Source organism: Rhyacophila brunnea, unplaced genomic scaffold, assembly GCF_057557595.1.
Source record: "Rhyacophila brunnea isolate RB1 unplaced genomic scaffold, BYU_Rbru_1.0 scaffold_8, whole genome shotgun sequence".
Taxonomy (NCBI): Eukaryota; Metazoa; Arthropoda; class Insecta; order Trichoptera; family Rhyacophilidae; genus Rhyacophila; species Rhyacophila brunnea.
In genome coordinates this window covers 14,842,930-14,868,827 of record NW_028233350.1, presented here as the reverse complement: position 1 = coordinate 14,868,827, position 25,898 = coordinate 14,842,930, and the positions used below count along the sequence as shown (strand labels likewise).

The window sequence follows — 25,898 nt, the reverse complement described above, 5'->3', positions numbered from 1 at the left end:
CCGCTCGACGCGTTCTATGGGCACTATCGCTAAACAGCAAATTTTCAAGATATAACTTCTACGTAACCTTATCTCTCGGATCTAGAGTATATATTTTTAATTTTATTCACTGCTATTCAGACCAATTGAGTGCGCCATTGATTCCGTATCAATAGGCAAGTATCATGCTTGAACAAATCACTGCTCTCGCGGATCAATGTAGGTTTTAATATCAATCGATCACGTTTCGATTGAAACGTTTAGCATTTTATAGGCTTTTGTCTTGTTGATATGTACTGCTAATGCTAGTCTGCTTACATAAATAAGTTCAATTTTGCTCTCGAGACAGGCACAATTTGTCGGTTGAACTTCGTGACTAGTAATCCATAACGATTGAAATACTTTGTTCATTTTATAGCTACCGTGGAATGGTTAGTTGGGTGGAGTATCGAATTATAAATAAATATGAAGTCCTGAATTCACATTGCACATTGCAAGTAGCTCGATAAATAATATAATTCTTGACATAGCACGATTAATACACAATTATATTTATTCCCATCAATAATATTGATAGGTCTGTGTATATAGTGCTACATAATATTATTATGATCATGTAGTGTTTCAATTGTTACTACTTACATATTTTTGTTTCCTCGGTACGGTGATTCCCAATTGGACATAGTTATGCAGAAAGTAGCCAGTCCACAAAAAATAAATAATTGAGATATGATATAGATCAGCACCGCGATTTCCTAACTATCGACTCGTGTGGCACCAGACGACATGACGTAATTGTGACGTCAGCCAATACACGCTCGAGGCATGCCGCCCAGCGCGCAGTGCTCACCGTAGATATTATTACGATGAAACACCTATATGTGTATGGTGACAATGAATAGCGCCGCTGTCTGAGTTGCGTTATTTTCTCGAATGCTATTATCACTCCGGTAGTACGTCACAATGATGTCATATGACGTCATGTCGACCGGGCAGCTGGCACTCGCAAGTTCTAACATAGGGCCCCAGCAGATGCGAGAAGGTTTTTTCTACGTTCTGCTGAAAATAGCCAAGCCGCAAACAAATTATTCTTGAAATAAAAACTATTTACAATTTTACATTTAACATACTTTTTAATAATCATGATGTTGCTAAAGTGCCATTATCTCAGATCGACATTATTGTGGACTGGCTACATTCTGCATAACTACGTTCAATTACGGTTCCGCGAAGTTCAAAATCTAGCGAACAAGCACGGCCGATAATCAGTCAGTCAGTTAAAGTTCCCCGAGATTTCACAAATGTTTAAAAAGTTCCATGGGATTGGGATTGGGAACAGGAACCCAGAAAAAAATTGAATGTGAAATACCTAACGGGTGTGGAGAATCAGGCAACCGATCTCGAGTGTGGAAGAATATGGGATAAACAGACTCCCATTCAATATCGGTGTATTTGAAGGTTGGAACACACACTATTGGCCGTCTATAATGTGTGGTTCATTTTCGTAGGACACTCACACATTCAAAACTCTGCTATCGGAATTCTATTTATGAATCTGTTCTGTGGATCGAAAGGACAAAGTTAGACACGTCATGGTGTAAAGCAGAGGTAGTCGATGAAAAGGCCAACAAGCATACATGGCACCCTGGTGCCCTATGTTATAACTTGTGACATGAAGTCACCCGACGACATGACGTAATTGTGACGTAAGCTCAATACACGCATCGAGCGAGCCGCCCAATCCAAACGGCTCACCATAGATATTATTATGCTGAAACACCTATTTGTGTATGGGGACAATGGATAACGCCAGTATTAGAGTAGCGTTAATTTCTCGAATGCTATTGACTCACTCCGGTAGTACGTCACAATGATATCATATGACGTCATGTCGACCGGGCGACTTCAAGTCGCAAGTTACAACATAAGGCCCCTGTGCGTTATTCGTGCTGGGACCCCCGGCCGAACTGGTTGGGGGGGGGGGGCGATAACGAATATGACACAAAAAGAAACACCGCACTAGGGTTTGGTGCATAGCATAATATTAAATTCAGCATTATAATTATTCTGTATTTGTTACCTATCTCTAGTTTGGTACTTATTTGGAAACTAGGATAGAAGTAATGAATTCATAATAATAATATATACCAGGTGCCCAGACACCTGATTTTATATATCAAAATGGTCAGGATTACTATTGGCAATCTCGATTTGTGAAATTCAATCTCATGATGATATATTTCGTTTCGGTATTATGTAATAAAATAAAGTTTATATTATAAATTATAATATATATCTATGTACACAATCTTATATCTCATTCCATCGCAAACAACTTTTTACAGCCATTGTGTTCGAGCGAAATTTATGACAGCTGTCAAAACTGCAGATATTTTTTGTGTCAAATAAATCTAGCATTGGACATTTGAAAAGTATAACCACTATAAATCAAAATAATAAAAACATCATGAATACAATAAACTAGTTCGTAGATAGAAGTTTAATAAAATATAAATAAGTACTTGGTTTACCTTTCATTGTATTACATATTTATGTAATACAATACTATTTGACATTATTATCATCATCATCAGCCGGAGTCGACCCACTGCTGGATGAAAGCCACCCCTAACTCCTTCCACTCTTTTTGGTTCCTAGTTCATCGCTGTCACGTGCTTCCGCTGAACTTGGTGTGTTCGTCGATTCAGCGAGGCTTTGGGCAGCCTTTGAGTATGGCCGTACGCATATTGTGATTATCCCCTCGATGAAAGACATGTCTGGCCCATTGCCATCGTCATCAGCTTGGCGGGCCCCGATTTCCTAACTATCGACTCGTGTGGCACCAGACGACATGACGTAATTGTGACGTCAGCCAATCCACGCTCGGAGCATGCCGCCCGCGCGCAGTGCCCACCGTAGATAATTATTACGATGAAACACCTATATGTGTATGGTGACAATGAATAGCGCCGCTGTCTGAGTAGCGTGATTTTCTCGAGTGCTATTATCACTCCGGTAGTACGTCACAATGATGTCATATGACGTCATGTCGACCGGGAAGCTTGCACTCGCAAGTTCTAACATAGGGCCCCAGGGGCCTTATGTTAGAACTTGCGAGTTGTAGTCGCCCGGTAGACATGACGTCATATTATTATGACATCATTGTGACGTACTACCGGAGTGATAATAGCATTCGAGAAAATAACGCTACTAAAATAGTGGCGTTATCCATTGTCCCCATACACAAATAGGTGTTTCAGCATAATAATATCTATGGTGAGCCGTGTGCGTTGGACGGCTTGCCTCGAGCGTGTATTGGCTGACGTCACAATTACGTCATGTCGTCGGGTGACTTAATATCACTAGTTAGAACATAGGGCTGCAGAGTGGTAAACCGCGTACTCTTCGCTGTCAGTCTCAGTAGGCCATACAAGAGTACACGGTATAATTTGATATTTAAACCAGAAAAATATTTTGACTTATCTGACAACCATTAAATTATAACTTAAATTATTCATATTCGAAAGGAACTCGTATTAACCAAAATATACGTAAATTAATAAACATTTATAAAAATAAATACACAATGGAAGTTAAAACAACATAAAGTACCTATCAGTTTATAAAAATATAATATGTTACTGGTAAAATATAATATTATGTGAGTAGTAAAATATATTCATACGGTAGACTGCAAAGTACATTAAATTTAAAATGCACCACTTTGATCATAAAATTTTATATAAAATATTTTTATTGGAGGACAATAAAATGTGCAGGTAGGTAGCTTATAAAACGAAGGGGAAATCACTACTTAAATAAATTAAAATGCACGGATGCTCCGCACCCCAGCTACCTTTTTAAGCTTTTTAGACAAAAGTTTCTTACATTACAAAGTAGGCACCACATACAATACATACGTGAGTATACATGAAAGTATAGTTCTGCCGTGTATATACCTACTATGTATTGACCTAATGCAATGAAATAATAACATAAGAGAACCTATAAGTCCTATTGTAATTAAAACATGCTGAATTAATTATGTATGCTTGGAGCTTTTTAAAGACTAAAAGCTTATCTTATTTAGTAGTTGTACCTAGATATAATTATTTAAGTTTAGTTAAAAAGCTACAACAATATTAAGCACATATCTGTTCTCCGTTGATAATCAGATCCACAATAATTATTCTTTTGTTTTCAATCGTGGTTGGGCGCTTCTCTGATCGATTTCTAGAAAACCTTTACGTAACTCCGGCCAAAATGCGCCGCGGCACACCTGTTGCGGACCTCTGATGTAGTTACAATATTTATAAAAATGACATCGTATAATATAATATATGATCGCATATATCAGGCATGTCCAACGAATCAATCGTCGTTGCGGACCTCTGATGTAGGTACAATATTTATTATAAATGTCATCGTATATAATATAATCTATATATAGTATGATCGTATATATCAGGCATGTCCAACGAATCAATCGCCGAATGGATTTTGGAAGATTGCACGATTAATGGGAATTGTGTCGTGAAAATATAAACAGCACGTCAAACAGAGATGTTATTCAGGGGGGAAGAAAGTTGGCATCTTAATTAACATTAATTGTCGATGGCATGTCATTTCCATTCAAATCTGATTTCGACATTAAACAATTGCGCAAGAAAATAAATAAACTAAATATGTAGCGTTTTTCCAACATATTTGAAGCTGTTGGAGGCATCAAAAAATGCTAGTAAAAATGCCACAAGATAGATGTGTTTTTTGCAAGCAGATGACTATCGAAAAATGCTAGATCTGGCAATAAAAACGCTAAATTGGTAACGCTGGTCCGAGAGTTACGATTCATGATATTTTAAAAGGATCAATATTTATTTCACGTTTTATTGTACTACATAGGTACGTATCTAAAGCTACATTGTGAGTTATAAGATGCGATATGATAAAGCTAGGGTTGGTAAGCTCTTTGGGATTATCGATTCAATTATTTTGCGACCAACATTCCATGAAAATTCGCACGCAAATGTTCTTGTTATTACAAAACGCCACGAAGGTTTTAAATTTTACATTAATAATAATATTATTGACGTTGCTGTGTGCGTGACAAATCCCATCATTGTTGTTATTAATTTCACAATGGCCATCAGAAAGTATTAAAATAACAAAACCAGTGTAAAAAATTAATGAACGCTAATCTAACAATTTCTCCTAATAACTGAATGAACACAATGGTTACTGTAATTATCCAAGTACTTGTTAGTGGAAGACATTTTTTAATAAAAAAATAATATACCTACGCTTAATGTAAGTTATCTACCTACTTACCTACAATTCTTACGGCTATATTTTTGAAAAAGTATGGAAAAATTGAAGCACATCAATCACAATCCCGCGGTGGAGTAGTGAACTGAATTAAGGCTGTACATCAGCTGAGGCACGGTCTAAAAAGATCGTGGCTAGGCGATGCGCGGATTGCGGGTCTCGGGTACAAATGACGCATGCGAAACGAAATATAATTTGTCATATAAATCCAACATACGTCCATTTTTTGTTCTGTTTTTGTGCATATATGACGGGTGGTGGTGGGCACTTTAACGTATGTACTATTAGTAACAATAATAATATATTCATTGACATGTTTTCTTTTTAAAGTAAATTGGTAACGTTTTTAGTCATCTATACACGATTTAAGAATCAATACCCCTGTCACCATCACGAAACAAAATGACGTATTGACACCTCGACGTTCGCTCTCAGACTGCCAGCGAGTCCAAAATTTCGTCGCGCCTATAGTTGAAAATTATTTCCCGTTTCATTGATGTATCACCTTAATAACTTTCAAGTCCGTTTAGTCACCGTATCGAATATTATAATTTATTGATTCCCAACTTCTTTGGTTGACAGTATGTTAATGCATTTGGGAAACAAGGTTTTGCCTTTTCTACCTTGAGGTACATACGAGGTTTTGGATTTTAAGATGAAAATTTAATAATAATAAAAAAACATCTGGAGGAGTGGAGAGCGCTACAAATTTTCAGTGTTCTGGCTCCGGGTAAAACCCCATTGAGTACGCTATGTGATAGAGGTCGCTAAGAAGATGAAATGACAATGGCCTGGCATGTCGCTCGGCGAGTAGACATCCGCGGGACAAATGCTGTCATACAGGGTCACTAAATGCCCACATGGATGCCCTAAAAAACGATGGATAGAGCTCATAAAGTTCGGTGGATGTACGTTGCAGCATAGAACTAGGGACCGAGAAAAGTGTAGAGAGCTAGGGGAGGCATTTATCCAGCAGTGGATCGACCCCGGCCATCGATTTAAAGCTACAACACATTTTTTATTGTCTGGAATATCAATGCTCTTTAAATTAAATAGTCATATACGTATTGAAATAATTACAACCACGAACAATGCAAACACATCTCTCCTACACCTTTGAAAGAAAGAATCAATAATTATCAATCTACATTTCAATGATTATAATAAGTAATAAGCAAAAAAACGAAACCGTTCAATGAACAGTTGTTTTAAATAATAATAATTGTAAGTTTTTAATTTTTTTTAAATATTTATTTTCAGCTATATTGTCAGTAAATTCAATTGTAAATTAATTGGATGTTGCGTAATCCCGTCATTAGGTGTCCCAAATAACATTAACAACAACATTACGCCTAAAACTAATAAATTCGTAATGTTCGCTTCATGTAAGTAAATATATATTCTATTAACTTAAATGGTCACATTATATTAGGAAATTAGTAAGACACAGCTATACTTTTTTATTGAGGAATCACTTTATGTAAACTGACAGAAGCTCGATTGTAGGCAAACTTTACATTGTTTACAATCAGAAAGTAGTTAGATAAATCATCGTTCAAGTGAGAAGCAGATTACTCTCGAGTGGAAATAAATAGACTAGGAGCTTTTGAAGAGCTTTCAATGATACACATAATAGTTTAAACACCATTAAAATTGTATGTGAATTATGAAACTTTTAAGAGAGACATTATATAACAGACACTTAGTATAATTTTATTTAGAGTATGGCACAGAAAAATAAATTTATTAATGGTGATGCTTTTATCAGCTCCAATTTAACAAATTTATTATTTACTATCGAAAAAGCACGCAATGTAGACGGAATTAATAAATTGACTTTATTAAAATCCGTGGGATATAGCTAACGGTTGGATCCATAGACCCGCCCCTCTACTTGCTCCTTACCTCATCATTCCGCCGTTACTATCAGACAACTTCTATTCGTGTTTTTTTCTTCTTCTAGTTATGACTTAGCCCGTGCAATGGAAAACGGTTGCATGTAGCAGCGCGCTCCCTCTAACCGCTCCTCACGTTACCATTCCACCGTTGCTATCTTTCAACTTTATCTAACGTGATGCATTATTGTAAGTATGTACCTACGTTATTTTTGTTCCGTTGTTTTGTCTTAACTCCAGACATCGAGATGAATCTGTCAACAACGTAGGTATCAATCTATTTTCAATATCTATAATTTATAAGCTATACAAAGTTAATCAATATTGGTCTTAACAAGCTGACAAACAAAAACCATCATGGAAATAGTCAAAACAGACAAATTAGACAGACGTATACACTTTAATTTAATTATTATATTATTTGTTATATTTACAGGCACACGAACCTCGTTTTCCGGTTGAGTAGTGGCAGAGTGTCCATCTCTAAAGCCGAACGAGATACGTTCGAATTATGTTTTTGAAAAAATTCATTTGATATTAATTTTAATAAATACAATACAAAATAGAACTGAGCATAAAGCATTCATAAGCAATATTATATTGATTTATTTTGCTAAGTCATTTCGATTCATTACTATTATGAGGGGAATATTTATTTTGTAAAGGGGAAGTCGAACAACCATGTCACTATTTCGATTTTGAATATATTAACTTGTTATCTGAAGTATTCCTAGGTGTGCCCATAATATCATATTCATTTCCTTGATATATTTTTCTCTATGACAATGAGAGGGCATTATTTACCAAAAAATATAGGTGTTTGATCATGTAACTGTAACCAGCACTCGAAATGGAAAAGTTTACGAACCGGAGCGCTCGACAGTTTTCTGAAGAACAATACATAGTATTCATAGTTAGAAGACATAGTTATCAAATTTTATGTGTATTTCATAAAAATAAGTGTGTTAGATTTTCTATTATATGGCCTATCTAGCTCAGACGGTCAAATTATTTTTTCCACGAGACGGAGCGATAATTATACCGATTTCACGAACAGGAACGACGCTCCGGTACGCTCCGGTCCATTTCGAGCCCTGACTGTAACTATTATCTATATATGATATAAATGTGTCGTATTCGGGTTCATTGATATTTGATATAAATCCCAGTGTTGTTATAACCGATAACGTAAAAAAAATGGTCTCAATTCGAGGTAGATAATATTATACGTAGGTACCGTAAATGCTTGATAAAATACACCTACATTATAGTATTCTCTAATATGAAAAGCGATACTATGAATAAGCGGTTGTTCTTGACGCGTATGGGGTATTTGCTTGCTTTGATAATAGGTATAATGTTCAACAATGTTCGGTTATTTTTTATTAGAAGAGTATGAATCAGGGAACTCATCTGTTCTGTGGTATGAATGTTGGTATCTCTCTCTGCAAACTGAGAGTAAAACATCCTTGTGTTTCACTATTACCACTGACTTACTAATGGATGCTGCATCTAAAATGACCCTCGTAAACGACCCTTTTAATACAAATGCCATTCCTTCGTTAACAGATGAAGACAATGTATACAATGTGGGTCATTGACGTATTATTTTATATGTACGAAGTGTGTGCAAAACAAAATTACTACATAATGTTTGTCTGCCCTGAAGTTTTTTTTGCCAGAATCTCTATGTTATTCTCACGTAATAAATAGATAAATACATACTATGAGAGACATTAAAATGAACTCTATCTGCTTTGTAATAAGGGTCAATTTCCGTCAATTTCTCAAGTAAGCAATACAACAATTTTATTGCTTACTTGATTTTAAATAATAATAAAATACTTAAATTTTGCGGGATATTTTGAAAGAGAATAATACATATTGTATGTATTTAAAACTGAACTCCACAAACATTGCGATAACTGTCATTCTTACAGATCTTGTCAGATGTATATAACCTTTACTGGAAACACCTTATAATGGAATGGTGTATCTTTTGGGTGTGTAGATAATATTATATCAATGCATGTGGTAACTTAGATTGCAATACAGTAGTTGGATATCGAAAATCTGCGATCTAGTCTGTCATATTCTGATAACGTGCCGGCACGTGTTCTCTTCCATATTTCCAGTGGCGTCCTGTAGCGTGTTCGAAAAATTACATTTACGTAAGTTAATAAGTACATATTGCAAATTCTTTCAAGCGATAGTTTCAAATTGCATGAAGTATAAGCATGAGTATATAGCGATAGTGGTAAACATGGCCCCCACAAGGGGGGGTGGGTTGACAGGGCTCTAGCCTGGGGGTCCGGGCTCAGGAAGGGCCCGGCGTGACGAGTCGACCAGATGAGTGAGATAAACACACACCACAATTTTGCTCTAATAGTAAAAAAAAAGTCTTAAAAAAAATATTTGATTGTACGATGCTATTTTAAACTGTGTGCCGATCTAGTCTGTCATATTCTGATAACGTGCCGGCACGTGTTCTCTTCCATATTTCCAGTGGCGTCCTGTAGCGTGTTCGAAAAATTACATTTACGTAAGTTAATAAGTACATATTGCAAATTCTTTCAAGCGATAGTTTCAAATTGCATGAAGTATAAGCATGAGTATATAGCGATAGTGGTAAACATGGCCCCCACAAGGGGGGGTGGGTTGACAGGGCTCTAGCCTGGGGGTCCGGGCTCAGGAAGGGCCCGGCGTGACGAGTCGACCAGATGAGTGAGATAAACACACACCACAATTTTGCTCTAATAGTAAAAAAAAAGTCTTAAAAAAAATATTTGATTGTACGATGCTATTTTAAACTGTGTGCCGATGCTCAACAACTCCATAATACAATTGGATGGGAATAATACAAAAAATCGCTAAAAATACACCTTAATTTTACCGCGTACACCATGGAAAACGCTAATGTAGCGCGTCACACTGCCTTTACCCTTAGTGATAGGTAGAGGGGCCCGCCAAACATTAGAGCCTGGGGACCCGCTTCAGGATGTGGGGGCCATGGTGGTAAACCTGCTGGAAAAAATATTTTCTATTTAGACGTTTACCAATTTTACTACTTACTACTTACTAGTCAAAAGCACCATACAATAACAACACGTCTCGTTTACAGCACTTTTGAGTGTGAGCAGTTATCATCTCGATACTTTAATTAACACACTATTCAATTGATGCCAGTGAATCCATGCACGTGGAAGGCCCTATAAGGCAATTTCTACTTGTAAGTCGCGGGTAAAATAACGAACTGTGTATATATAATAGATGTACATGCATTTTGTTTAACTGCCTGTTTTCTATGTTTTCATTTTCAGTTATTTTTATAATATAAAAAAAATACATGAAATCATATCCGGTGTTCTAAAACGAGACAATGGAGGAATAATACAAAATTTATGTAACATCGCGCATGACAATAAAGTCGCATTGTCTCTGAACGACAAACTTGTTTGTCTGGTCTAGTCGCATTAAAAAAACCAGTCCATGATAGGTATACAGTATGAGTGAGTATACCCATCTAATCCTTGTGGAAAATCCACTATCGAAAATAATATTTCGTGGATGTATTTTTTCTCTTTGTGTGCAAATTTATATAACAATACGCCAGCGGCTGGGTGACTTACCCCAACGTATTATTTTATGCTTGTCATCTGCATTAATAAGAAGTGCTGCATTAGATCGAGTGCACATGACATGATGTATTTCCGACACACGAAGCTACAACATAAAACCGTATACATTAAAAAAACAATCATTAATTTACCTTTGAACTAGTTGGAAAGCCGAACGAACGGAAACCTGTATATACGAAAAAAACATCTAAGTATATTCTTGTTAATTAGAACTAAATGCTGACATATATTATTATAATGTGGTCATGTGAAATAATATAACACTATATTGTTTTACCACTGCTAAGGAAATTGTCTTAAAATCGTATGTAAAACTATTATTTCCACAATATTAATAAATTAATTCATGAAATAAATCTTTTTTATGCTTCCCCATTAATTTAAAGCATTATCGCAAATGATAATAATATCATGTATAATGAACACGATGGCCGAGCGGGTAACCCGTCAGATTATGATGTGAATCCCGGGTTGGAATCCTGGATTTGGCAAAAAAAAATACTAATGTTGTTTTTCTATGTGTGTTTGGAGTCATGAGTATGGATCTAATGGGTTGAGCAATTGGCTCCAAGTGGAGGCCCTTGTAGGATCGGACATGGTTAAAAAAATATAACTATTTTGTTCAGTGCATAATGCGAATGATAGCAACGCTATTTTAAATTGTTTTGTTCATCTGTCATCGACTTTAAAATAGATGACTTTAGAATTGTAATACACAAAACTCATGCGCATTTCAAGTATATTTTTTTGGAAAATGCAAAATTATAATAATAATTTGTCACCCACTGTCGGACAGAGGTTGCGCTAATGAATCCGCTGTCTGGGTGAAATACACGAGTAGCACCGCGATTTCCTAACTCTCGTCTCGTGTGGCACCAGACGAGATGACGTAATTGTGTCGTCACGCTCGAGGCATGCCGACCGCGCACAGAATAACCATAGAAAATATTATTATCATACACCTATATGTGTATGGTGACAATGAATAGCGCCGCTGTCTGACCACTCGCTATTTTCTCGAATGCTATTATCACTCCGGTAGTACGTCATAATGATGTCATATGACGTCATCTCGACCGGGAAGCTTGCACTCGCAAGTTCTAACATAGAGCCCCTGTCTTTCACTGAATATATACGAATGTATTTTTTCTCACCTTTGAGATTAATTATCTCATCAAATACATTGACGACCCTCACTTTTTTTAATTTTTTTTTTATCTAATCTGCAAGAAATCATTTGGTGGAAGTTTACAATTGATATAATGTTTTTTTCTGAGGACCCTAATATTATTGCACTCTTCCGCTCCAAATACCGTGCATTAAAATTGCATAGAGTCCCCTGTACAAAATTTAAAATCATATCCGGTTTCGACTCTGTGCGTGTCCGCGATAAAGGAAGAGCAGTATGATGCGTTTTATTATCATCCGAAGAAAAGAGCCACCGAATTATTCGAATCTATTATTGTGTTCGCGCATAAACGGAATTTTCGAATAACTCTGCGGCACTCCAGCAGGCCTATGTTATAACTAGTGATATAAAGTCACCCAACGACATGACGTAATTGTGACGTAAACCAATACATCGAGGCAAGCCGCCCAACACACACTGCTCACCATAGATATTATTATGCTGAAACACCTATTTGTGTATGGGGACAATGAATAACGCCAGTATTTGACAAGCGTTATTTTCTCGAATGCTATTATCACTCCGGTAGTACGTCACAATGATGTCATATGACGTCATGTCGACCGGGCGACTACAACTCGCAAGTTCTAACATAAGGCCCCTGCAGGCCTATGTTATAACTAGTGATATGAAGTCACCCGACGACATGACGTAATTGTGACGTAGGCCAATACACGCTCGAGGGAAGCCGCCCAACAAACACTGCTCAGCATAGATATTATTATGCTGAAACACCTATTTGTGTATGGGGACAATGGATAACGCCAGTATTTTAGTAGCGTTAATTTCTCGAATGCTATTATCACTCCGGTAGTACGTCACTATGATGTCACATGACGTCATGTCGACCGGGCGACTTCAACTCGCAAGTTCTAACATAGGGCCCCTGGGCGTCGAATCCACACTCTTTGAGAGCCTCTGACCAACCTAATAGCCGCATAGTAATAAATTGATTCATTGTCCTTTTACGTAGCTATGCTATGCTTCCATTTTAATATAATACATCTCTCATTCGACACTATCGCACGATCTTTACGGTCAATATTCTTTGAAGCCTTGCATAACGATTTGAATGAATGTTGATGGTGCAGATAGCTGCATTTTGTTTCGGCACGTGCCTATTCTGGATGCAACTGAGATGCGTGCAGCAAGATAGTGTGTTGATGTCACTTTACATCTGACATACTTGCTCATTTGGCACGTGTTTAAAAGTACTTAGGTATAGGTAAATCGTTTTACAGTGGCACCATGGGTACGGGAAATGCGGCTTGCAGTTGTAGTGGTATTGTTTGCTAGCATTGAAACAGGCATTGTCGCAAGCAATTCAATACACGCGCAAATCGCCTATGGTGCCACTGTAGAATGATTTACCTATACTTGATATTTGAAATAATACACTCTTTTATAACTTTTGATACAAAAAAATATTTCGCTGAAGGTTTGCGATTGTGTATTTAATATTAATAATACCTAAGTATATAAAAAATCAGATCAAATAATAATAATTAACATATTATTATTTTACCATAAGAATAGCCATGTCCAAAAACTTAACTCTTTAGTCGGATTATTACAAAATAAAGTTTGGTAATGTTAGTCTACTTTGCCTTTATTTTAATTATTAATAAAATGGCTTTCCAGCAAGAATTCAGTTCATTTAACCAACAGAATATTTACATGAAAAAATACACAAAAAAAAAAAAAAATAGTAAACAACGCATCACTGAATATGTTCACATCTCAGCCAACTGGGGTCTCATAAATTCTACACGAGGCCTGTTACAGACGGGACACCAGTGTCGCGCTCGTATATAATAAGGAGGCCTTTGTATTATGTTTATGAACGCCCTAGAGATAATGAGTCAACGCGTGTCCGGTACACTTTTCCGTCTGGCGCTACATTCTTAAGCCGCCGATACGCTTGTTTTTATTACCGCAGCCAGTTTTATGTTCTTTTTATAACGCGAAATTATGCGTTGGCTGATGAGCTCTGGGGCGTTCATAAACATAATACAAAGGCCCCTTTATTCGAATACAAATTCCTCCTTATTATATACGAGCCACCGGTGTCCCGTCTGAAACGGGGGTTACAGTTACAAGTGAAAAAAATAATGAAGACTATCGTCACCTCAATACTACAACTAGATAACTTGTTCGCTGTTTTTGAGGTAGCTATTGAATATGATTCTAAATTTCCTTCTCTACAAAATAATAAAACTAGGTAAGTACATAAATCAGAAGTTAATGTGGACTGTATTAATTTTGTGTTTGAAAATATTATATAACTTTAAAACCATAAATGCATTAAATAAATAAAATAATATATCTACAATATTTTTCATACAATTGAACATTATTTAATTGTTCCCAATTAAACAAGCAGAATTTTTTAAACAAGTAAAGTTTACATTTCATTTTCAGAACAATCACCAAATCAGAGTTACCTAGTTGTAGTATTATGGTGACAATATGAATGAAGGAAGGCGTCATCAATCATCACTAGATAATACAAAATGCAATATGAGCGAATTACATTATCGTGGTTAATTTATTGAGAAGTACACAGCATAGATGCATTTCTGATTAATTAGTTATTTTTATGACTCAGTCAAACATTATTCAAATCTGCGGTTTCAAATTTCATTGATATAACATTGAGAATTTGTAACCACTATTCCGGTTTACTACCTAAGTAGTTAAAGAGTAATTGACTGTAATAATCTTCGCTTGTGATCAAGATCTTAGTACTAGGTATAGGAGTGATCTCTTTACTGGCGGTATAATAATCAAATTAATGCGCTTCGTGGAATTCTTGATAAGAAGTAGGACGGGCTCATTAATGAAAATAATTCGGTCACATCTAGCGATAGAAGAGCCCAGTCACTGACACAGTAAACTATGACATGAACGGAGTAAAATAGTATAATATAAATATCAGTCACATCTGACATCACATTCATGACGACTATGATAAAATACATAATAAATGGATACATGATTAAAAATAGAATTATTGGTGATTCATTCGGTAATATTTAATTGAGAAAAATCTTTGAAGTATACCGCTGACTTGTCGAGAGAATAAATCATTTGGAAAGAGTATGCTTCTTCATAATTATTATGTCTGAAGTCATAGAGTCTCCACCTAGGGGCGGCAGGTTATATGAACGTGTGGTGAAGCAGTATGGCGAAAAAGTATGGTGAGGCGGCAAAATTTGAACGTTAAAATTATATTATATGAGTACGTTATAATAACCAAAGTAAATCCTCTGTGATGCCCAGATTTTTTTTATCGCGTCGCTATTTCTTGTAAGTTGTCGGTTATTGTTGGCCTGCTTCATTCAGCTGTATGAGAAAGCCGATTCTTTGCCCATCTTTTTAATTTAATACCTCTATGGTCTCCACCCATTACGACGGTCAGCCGTTGAACACGATACAAATTCTGATAGGTGAGTATAACCACATGAAGATATTGTAGATTGCACCGTCTGGGTAGTGGGTATGAAGCAATGACATTCATTGGTATGAAGAGAGAAGAAACGAGGTAAAGCGGAGGTAACGCTGCGGAAGTAATAAGGTAAGGTGAGGTATGCTGCGGTATGCATGGGTAACAGGGGATCACTATATTGTGTCGAAAAAGTCTGGTGGTTATTCCAACCAACGGCGAAAACTCCGGTAACTGCGAAATAAAAATTAGGTGAAGATTTTCAATGACTAATAACAAACATCATGAGTCGTTTTGCCAATACATTGATAACCACAAGAACACGAAAGCCACTAAAAAATAATTGTTTAACGCCAAATCAATCGTCAGTCCAATTTCGAAGTGATCATGGAAAAGGGGCTTTTTTAGTTCGACCAAGTATACACTACGAAAAGTCATATGCAGGGACGGTTTGGACATGGCGCAAAGGTTTTGGCAATGCGTCAGATGACCAAGTGTCAGTACCTACTTAACCATCAAAATATTAAAAAATATTCTTGAAGAAAAAGAGGAGGGAGGGCAAATTAGCCAAGCACGTAGTATCATAGATCCATTGAAAATGAGGCAAGTTTTAGTTATTGTATTGACCCGTTCGAATCCTGGGTCTGACAAATAAATACACATATTGTTTTTCAATTTGTGTATGGGTCGGAGTATGGACCCAATAGGTTGAGCAAGTGGCTGACATCCATTTCTCGTAAAAACAAAAATCTGTTAATACATACCACCACTCTGTGGAGGCCCATAATATGATCCTATGGATCGGACATGGTCGCAAAAAAAATGTGTTGACTGGGCATAGTAGTGACGAATCGACCGTTCTGAAAAAAACCATGATTACGTGTTCCAACGTTCTCAGCACTTGCGATTCTAGGATTAGCCAACATTTCATGGCCAACTATTTCTGTATATAAACACTCCATCTGTTTATTTACAATAGATATGATCCCGGCACTATTATATTACTTATGTAGCACTTAATCCACTGATTGCAATATTAACAATATTATGTACAACTTGTAGACTACACTGTTATTATTTTATTATGGTATAAAACTATAAAACCTCACTGACATGAATTTTTTTATTGCTACTGTTCTGGATACTGATTTACGCGCTCGGGTATTAAAAATGTTTCACTTTTCCACTTGCAGTTGAATGACTGGTACAAAACAAATATTGTTGGGCTTTTTCAAGTCAGTCCAGTACAAAGGTTATAATATCAAATTAAAAACAAGAGCCAAAAACAATTTAAATATTAATGATAAAATGTAACTCTAGCAGTCTATTTAAATTATAAGTGAGTGATTATTCAACGTCTTTATGGCTTGAATGTGTAATGGCATCATGAATCCATACAATTAACACCACTTGAATCATTTGAATAGTGTTCATAATTTTTTTTGAAACATAAATTAATATAATCAAAATGTTCCTCGTCTCCCATACGTACTCCCAAAACGTAAACCATACTGTCATCAACAAAAGTTTAATGTTGTATTATACCAGTCAACAAAAGATGTGCAAATCCGCCAACATGTCCAGTTAATCAGTTGAACGAACTATCGAACCCTAGTGTAACAAATATTTCAACATGGGTACGTTACGTACCCATAATATGATTATTTATTTCTCTATTCCGGTATATTTTCTTTTAAAAATAAGCAATAAGCAACGCAAAATTCCCACTCTATCTATGCTGACACTACGTCTCCATAAAAGAAACGTCTTCGCTCGTGGAAGAACCCTCGCTGGATTGCAGAAGAGTAACTGATTCAGACTGAGAGCGAGCAGGAAGATGCTCGGCTAATTGCGAGGAAAGTTAGCATCAATCGTAAGGAGCTCCCCGTTTAATTCGACCAGCTTCCTGGATATAGATTTCCACGCAAATATAGCATATAACAGAATTGAATCCGGTGTAGGCATTTTAGATGTGTTTATTTATGATGCATAATAAGTGGGGCTTGAAAGACCACTCCCTGAGTGTGGCGAGATTAAAACCATGGAGCACATCGTGAGTTATGAAACACGTATGCCTTCCCCGAATGAGTTTCAGCCATACGCCAGGCCACACCAGAAGGTGTTTCGTGGATTCATACCTGTTGTTTTCAAGTGTATTCTCTTTTGCCTTACCAAGTAATTTATCACATAATATTATTGTATTACATATTATAATAACAATATAACCAACATGGTATAATATCATAATAATAGACAATACCTCAACACTGTCCAACCACGTTTCTACTAAATATTTTAATGGTTATAATTAAATGGCAAAGTTATATTGTATAAATAAGTCAAAATCAAAATCGGATTCCTTTGAATTGCATGTAGGTAGAAATAATAATATAAGATTTCGTACATACTAAAAATGGTACAAATAATATTGTTTGTTTTTAAATTATGACTAGATTGAGCAGGTGGTCAAGATCCATATTTCGTTTAAAAAACCGTTCAACACCTCCTTGTGAGGCGGCCTAGATGACTAATGTACTAAAATTAGTTTTTTCATCAGATGAAATTAAATTAACCATATTATAAGTTAACCGCATGCAACGGGTAAAATGTACCATCAGGAATTCGTCTGACGTATCTTTTTGTTTTTTTTTACCTTCGTCCTTCAATCAAATTTCCCATATACGATGCAATATATATATAATATGTACATACAGGCATATTGTATTGTTATTTTTATATACCAAGGTATGCATAGGTATAGTGACCTACCTAAAATAAACTCTAACCGAATCTATGGTGCTCAATATGTAAAAAAAATCCTCATATTTAATTAAGTTTTATTAAAATTAGATAAGTAGGTGACATAGAGGTACTTAATAGACATGCAGAAGAGATATACAAATATTGAATATTCGAGTTTTTTCAATTACTTCTATTATATTATTTTCTAATCAAAGTAATAAGTTGTAATATTATATTATAATCGTATATTATCAAAAGATTTAGTGGTATTTGTTGTAGTGGAGTAAGATCATACTTAATTTATACTTACCAATAATATACTATAAAGATACATAAGATATATTATGTATCAGTGGGTTTATTCTACACACAATTGAGGGTTTGCATATTTTAGCCTTCTAAGCTGTCAAAACTGTCTATCTCGCTCTAAAAGTTAACACAGCCAAGAGAAGTGCTGTTAAAACATAGAACTTTTTGATAGTTCAGACGGTTAACTTATTGTAACAATTAACCGCCTCAATACAATATAATTACGATAAACTACCCTCGACAGCCGCCGATAACCTTTTGTATAGAATAGATGTGCAGTAATTAGGATGTATTTATTACATCTACCTACGTAAATGTTTGAAACAATATTTTGATTACAACTGTCAATAGTTTGTACAGAATTTTGATCAAACCTATATAGGTATATACCAAACTCCGGTCTCTTCTGCTCTTGAAACACTTTTCCCTGTTATCGCAGGGATGGTTTCCAATCGTGGTGTCCTAATGTATTTGAATTTACATGCGCCTGTCAATTACCTACGTGGTCACAGCCATAATTTATTCTGCATCGGAACCGTTTTCTTGTGTCAAGCCTATCAGGCACCATTAGCGAGGGGTGCAAGATTAGTAAATGCGCTCCCTAAAGACATAGACATTTTCAATGATGTACTTTGCATTTTGTTTTTGAAACTTTATTTTTCTGTGAAAAATTGTATGTTTTTTGTTTTCAAAAATTTTATTTTTCTGTATTAAATTGTACTTAAGTATGTTTTGATTTTATTTTATTTTTTGTTATCATTATTATTATTGTTATTATATTTTTTTTTCTACATTCTCTTCTCTCTTGTGAGGATAACATTTGACTTATAATGTAAATCTCATGTTGTGTACGTCTTGAATTTAGATTTGTTAGGTCCACAATATTTTGTATTCTTAAATAAATACCTATGTATCTCGACCAGGTCAAGCAAAATTACTAATATCAACAATGATATCATTAATTTAGCTGTTCACTTGATGTTACGTAATAATAAAATTATAATTAGTATTATTTATTTTGTAATATTAAAAACTTATCTCGCACCTTTTATCAGCAGCAAAAAAAATCACTATTTTGCACTCAGTGAATCACTGGAAAATGACAGAAACTTTTATTTGTAAATATAATTTAGTTTATTATGGATATTGTAAAATATTAAGGGGGGACATGCTCGTCGAAGGTCAAAATTGAGTTTTTATTGTATTTTCAAACCATGATCCTGGACACTCCTTAAACGTTGTAGATAATCTATTTATATAATTTTGAAGCCTTATTATCCTTTATAGTTATTTTTAACATTTGATGACTGCATAAAGTATTTTTGTTACATTAAATAGTATTCTTTTAAACCTCTCGCTCTAATGTTTTAGAATATAGTCATATTTCGGTACATAACTGTGCAGTGGTGTTAAGATTTTTTACATTTATTAATTTTTAAACGCATTTATAAAACCATGAGCATAATTTATTACGAGATAATTTTTGTAAAATATTCACGATAAAAAATTATATTGATAATCTCTGTGATCCCAAATTTGACAAGAATTAGGCATTTTAATATTCAAAAAATCGGCAAGATTAACACATTTGAAGATGATTCTAAAGATACTTATTATAAGCTATGTCTTTGGCCATTCAAGTGTGGTAAACATCTTATGAATAATGATTGCTTTATAATAATTATTGACCTAAGAATAAGGTAGTGTTTTTTTGAAATACGCCATTTCTTTTGTCATTCCCCAGTGGTTAAGCTACAACCTACGGCCGTAGCCATAAATTGACAAACTATATTTGAAGTAGGGAGTAAAATGATATTAACGCGCGTGTTTGAACATGTACCGTTTAAAAAAAATAAAAAAAAAAATCGGTTAGGTACATGTTCAAACACGCGCGTTAACATAATTTTACTTCCTACTTTAATTATAGTTTGTCAATTTATGGCTACGGCCGTATGTTGTAGCTTAACCACTAGGGAATGACAAAAGAAATGGCATATTTCAAAAAAACATTACCTTATTCTTAGGTCAATAATTATTATAAAGCAATCATTATTCATAAGATGTTTATCACACTTGAATGATCAAAAACATAGCTTATAATAAGTATCTTTAGAATTATCTTTAAATGTGTTAATCTTGCCGATTTTTTGAATAATAAAATGCCTAATTCTTGTCAAATTTGGGATCACAGAGATTATTAATATAATTTTTTATCGTGAATATTTTACAAAAATTATCTCGTAATAAATTAAGCTAATGGTTTTATAAATGCGTTTAAAAATTAATAAATGTAAAAAATCTTAACACCACTGCACAGTTATGTACCGAAATATGACTATATTCTAAAACATTAGAGCGAGAGGTTTAAAAGAATACTATTTAATGTAACAAAAATACTTTATGCAGTCATCAAATGTTAAAAATAACTATAAAGGATAATAAGGCTTCAAAATTATATAAATAGATTATCTACAACGTTTAAGGAGTGTCCAGGATCATGGTTTGAAAATACAATAAAAACTCAATTTCGACCTTCGACGAGCATGTCCCCCCTTAACATGTTATATTATTTCCACCGTTCCAACGATTTTAATAATATGTACTTATGTGGAGATTAATAATTTAGCTAAATGCAATAATAACCATATTGTATACATATATATTGTATAGGTATACACTGTTAGTAACGTTTGATATTCAATGACATAAATAATAAAGGGTTGGACTAGTTGGGGGTTGGGGAATATCGAAACTAGCAACAAAGCTTTTTTGATTCATTATAATTGAGCGCTACATTTTTTTTTTTGATACCTACTTATTTTTTCATACACACAATATTCTATTCTACCATTGTTTTTCAGATATCGACCAAGAGGACTATACATAATATGTATATTATGTTTTATTACATGTTTAAAAAAACTATTTTCGCATCTAACATCCATGAAATATGAGATGATACTATTTCTGCTAGTTTTCCATGACATGTGGCGTTCATTTGTCTATATCCGAATGTTATTTGACATACACCCCTCCATAATAATATTATAACATATAACTTAATCCCAAAATAGTATTATAATGTTATCCATGCTACAAAACATCCCAACATTGAAAACTAATCTTTTCGCAGAAATAGTATAAATAGCGGGTTGAATCAATAGAGGGAGCAAACATCACAGACGCAGAAGATAGTCTGAACTTAGATTAATCTTGAATTCAAAGTAAACACGACATAGGTACATACATAGTATTCAATAATAATTATTTACCCGAAAGTTAAAAATTTAACTCAGTCGAAATCAAACAACTAGAAATTCTCATGTCACCCAACCAAGTCTGATATTTTACGGTTGAAGGGGGCTGGGCTAAAAAACATATTTGCCCCCCCCCCCAAATGTTTGTTATTTTAATAATACTCCTCTGTTTTTCTACATGTTTTAACTGTCTGACTTTACTGACACTAATGACATTAATATCGAAATATATAATCTTTGTGCACGAGTTAAATAGGTTAAATTTATAATTAAATAAAATTAGAGTAGTTAGGTATTTGAAATTCAAAGAATTTGACAAATGGGGTTGCGTAAATTATTTTTGTAACTCGTGGTGGTGTAGAAAATGACATAAGCAACAAATAGAAGCAGGTATATTGAGAAAAAATTGAAAGCTAATTATTGATTGATTGCAAAGGTAAATTTGCACGTTTGTGCAATTTTGTACTTTGAATGACGTCTTAAATTATTAGATAGGTAGTTATTATAAAATTGCATAAACTCATCCACTAAAAACTAACCCCTGGATATAATGTTTTTTTTTATAATTTACCTTTTGAGGCCCGTGCCGACTATCGCTTAAAACCCCTTTTACAGGTAAGTAATATAATATTATTATGTCATGTCTAACATTTACAATAATTCCGTTATAAGTAACTTTAATTTGTATTCAAGTGCCTACATATTATTTTCTAACAAGCTTCGCGACTGTCCCATGTGGTAATGGTAATGCATCAAAATGGATTGTAAAGAAAACAAAAAGCCCAGCCATTGTTATGGTCCAAAAGGCAGGTAGGTACCTAATCATTAATCAACAAGTTCTAAGAGCATATCAAACTCTGAGGTTAGGTACTTCTTACTTCTAGAAACATCAAATAACCACATCGAAAATTATGATTATCAATGATTTTGATATTATACCTATTTTATAAAACATTGGGTTACTCAGTTACTGTGTACCTACCGCCAAACTAGTTTATACTGTTTACTGGATTTGACTGAAAAATATTTAAAAAATAATTAATTCGTAGTATTTAGCTTTTATTATAGGTACCTACACACATTTTTTGTAGAGGTGTTTGGAAAAAAGTAAATACATAGGTACCTACTTAATTAATTTAGAAATTTGTCTTTTGCTTAATCTACAAGAGGTATGAAGCTATGTATTTTTTTTATTAAATGTAGCCAATATACATATTGGATATAAACGTGAACATGATGCCACACCTACCAACCATCCATTAATTGTATATTATACGTATCAATTGAATAAAGTTAAATGTATTTTGGAGGCTTTCATTTGAATCTGCAGTGAGTTGTGTTTTTACTTTTTAAAGTTAATTTAATTACTTACCTAGGTACTCGTTATATGATTTTTATTGCCATATTGGCAGATTTCTTGCATTCATTGCAATAATATTATGTTCTATGATGGTATATAGTATATTATACTATTTACTATGTAGGTGTTACAATAATAATATAGTACCTACTTACTTAATAAATATTTTTGAAAATTAACAAGAACATGGACTGAGGGTCTGCTATGGAAGTCAATTTTTTTAATGAGTAAGTTTAATGAATGCATTAAATTTCAAATCAATCGTTTTCCGCGATCCAGGATTCACCCTTTGGCATCTTCATGCTGACGATTGAACATTGCGGCATTGCTTCATCAACAGTGAGTACATTAAATTTCTTTAATTTATTTCAACCTTGTGTATAAAGTCTGACGGTGCCGAAAACTTGTTGTGAAATAGCGCTTATGTTATGGAAGATAACTTTTTAATTAAGATCGTTTTTGAATATAAGTAGTATGTACCTACCTATACTATTTAAATGCTACTTAGCTGTTTAGCATTTTCTCGTGATTTACGTATAATTTAGGTTCGTAATAATTAACAGGTATAGGTACTAGGTATGTACAGTGCTCGAAATAGAAAATCTTATGAGCCGGAGCGCCGAATAATCATTCAAAAATATCAAATTATGTTAAATATTTTTCGGATATCATAGGGGCGATATGCCTAATAATAAGGGTTTCATTTATACTTGAAGGGGCTCTGCGCTAATACACATTACCCCCCCCCCCAATACAACATTACAATGTAGTTTTTTATATGGGTATACTACTCACTACTCATTTTTGCAAAATCACTTATTTTTCGTCAATTTTCTTAGAATTGGGCTCTTATCTTCAAAATTCTAGAAGCTCGTACATTTGTGTATTCCTTCGCTGCAAGGTTCTTTTGTGATTTCAAATTATTTTTCAGGTTCCGGAGACCTACTAATTTAAGGTCCTGGACCTGTAGCCCCTTTAGCCTTTTTTCTCACATCTGAAGTCCGAACAGCCTATATTATATTATTATAGAGCTTGTAGGACTAATCATCAATAAATAATATATATTTTGTTCCACGAATCAGTTCTTACAACTTTAAAAACTACATACCTACATGCAATATTATCTCAATAACATGAAACGGAACGCAATTTTCAAAGAATCCACGAGCCTGAACGTTATCTTTTAGAATTTCACGAACAGGAACGGCGTTCCGGTGCGTTCCGGCCTACTTCGAGCCCTGGGTATGGATTATGTTTTTCACATGTGGATTTACTTTATAGCTCCAGTATACCAAGTAGGTACACAATATGCCATGTCGAGTTTTAATAATATTATAATGATAATTGTTTTTTTCATTATAGACAAATGTTTTTTTTTATATTTATGTAAATATTTTGACTAATACAAACTCGTAATATGACCTTGTGAATTATTTTAACGGCAAAATGATCTAATGTGTATTGGACACGATGTTCTCATCGGTTAAAACTGTAGGCATTATGCCTGATCCACACCGGCAACAAGTCGCGCGACAACTCGTTAAATTTTACGATAATTATCATAATTGCTTAAGAAATTTTACGATAATTATCATGATTATCGTAAAATTTAACGAGTTGTCGCGCGACTTGTTTTCGGTGTGGACCCGGCATTAGGCAACATAATACATTATACTTATAATGAATACAATAATATAATACCCATAGACGGAATATGGGACTATTGACGGGTTTCATGTTCATTAACCTGTATAGATAGGTAGGTAAAAAGAAAAGCATTTTACAAATAATAGAATTATGCGACTTAATGCATATTTAAATGTCTTGTCTATAATCTGTATATAATAATATTTCTCACGATATATGCAACTTACCGAAAAAACGAGGGAAAATAAAATTATTCTCATCAATTCTTCGGTCTTCAGAAAAGTTGTAAAAACATTAATCACAAAACACAAGAACACAAAAATAACAAAATCAATACAAAACTGTTTGTAGAAAAAAACACACAAGGAAAAACACAAAATCGAAATAAGGACAATAAAAACGAATCGTCAAAAATAATCCGTGTATTTAGATAGTTTTATATTGCACAGTTCGTGTTCTGACAATGCTGCCTGACTAAAAAAAAGTTCGTTTGTCAGAGTTATATTTAAAACGTTATTATGGTGATTTTGAAAATAGAACGCTTGGCGAGAGAGCGCGCGAAGCAGTCGAACGGCGCGCCGCGGATTCGAGAATGCCACTAGATCACCGTGTGCCGTCTGGTAGAAATGCTTCGCTGAGAACGTGCTCACGCACCGTAAACCCCCGAGCAACTGGTTGTTTCAATTCGCTCGTTTGGTACAACGAAAAAATATTCTCGCTTGGGTCCATGGCCGACTGTCTTTGACATTGATCAACAACCAGCTGTCTGCGAAACATTTCCCTCATTTTTGATGAGCAAAACAAATTGTTTATAAAATACCAACCTTTGGATTTGAAAATATACTAATTTATAATGCACAATTTTTTTTAAAATATCACACGATCAAATTGGGTTGATAAAATAATTGACAAAATTGGGGGATCAAGTTGGGATCAATAATCACTATTACACAAACATACACCTTCTCACAAACAAATTGTACATTAATTGTTTTTAATAAATGCACGTGCACTGATATTCGCTTGAAACTTAATGAATGTCCATAATACTAACTTTTTATCAGTGCATTTATACATTTTAAGTATTTTTTTTATACTTACATATAATTTTT

At 34.4% G+C, this 25,898-nt stretch overlaps 1 protein-coding gene across 1 annotated transcript in view; it reads right to left on the bottom strand.

Moving 5' to 3' along the window:
- The window catches only part of SP1173 (major facilitator superfamily domain-containing protein SP1173), a 199,695-nt gene extending 174,236 nt beyond the window's left edge, over positions 1-25,459 (bottom strand). The window contains exon 1 of the mRNA XM_085958744.1: positions 25,014-25,459. The gene's annotated coding sequence lies outside the window, so the exon portion shown is untranslated. The remainder of the gene's footprint in view (positions 1-25,013) is intronic.
- Positions 25,460-25,898: the final 439 nt, after the last annotated feature.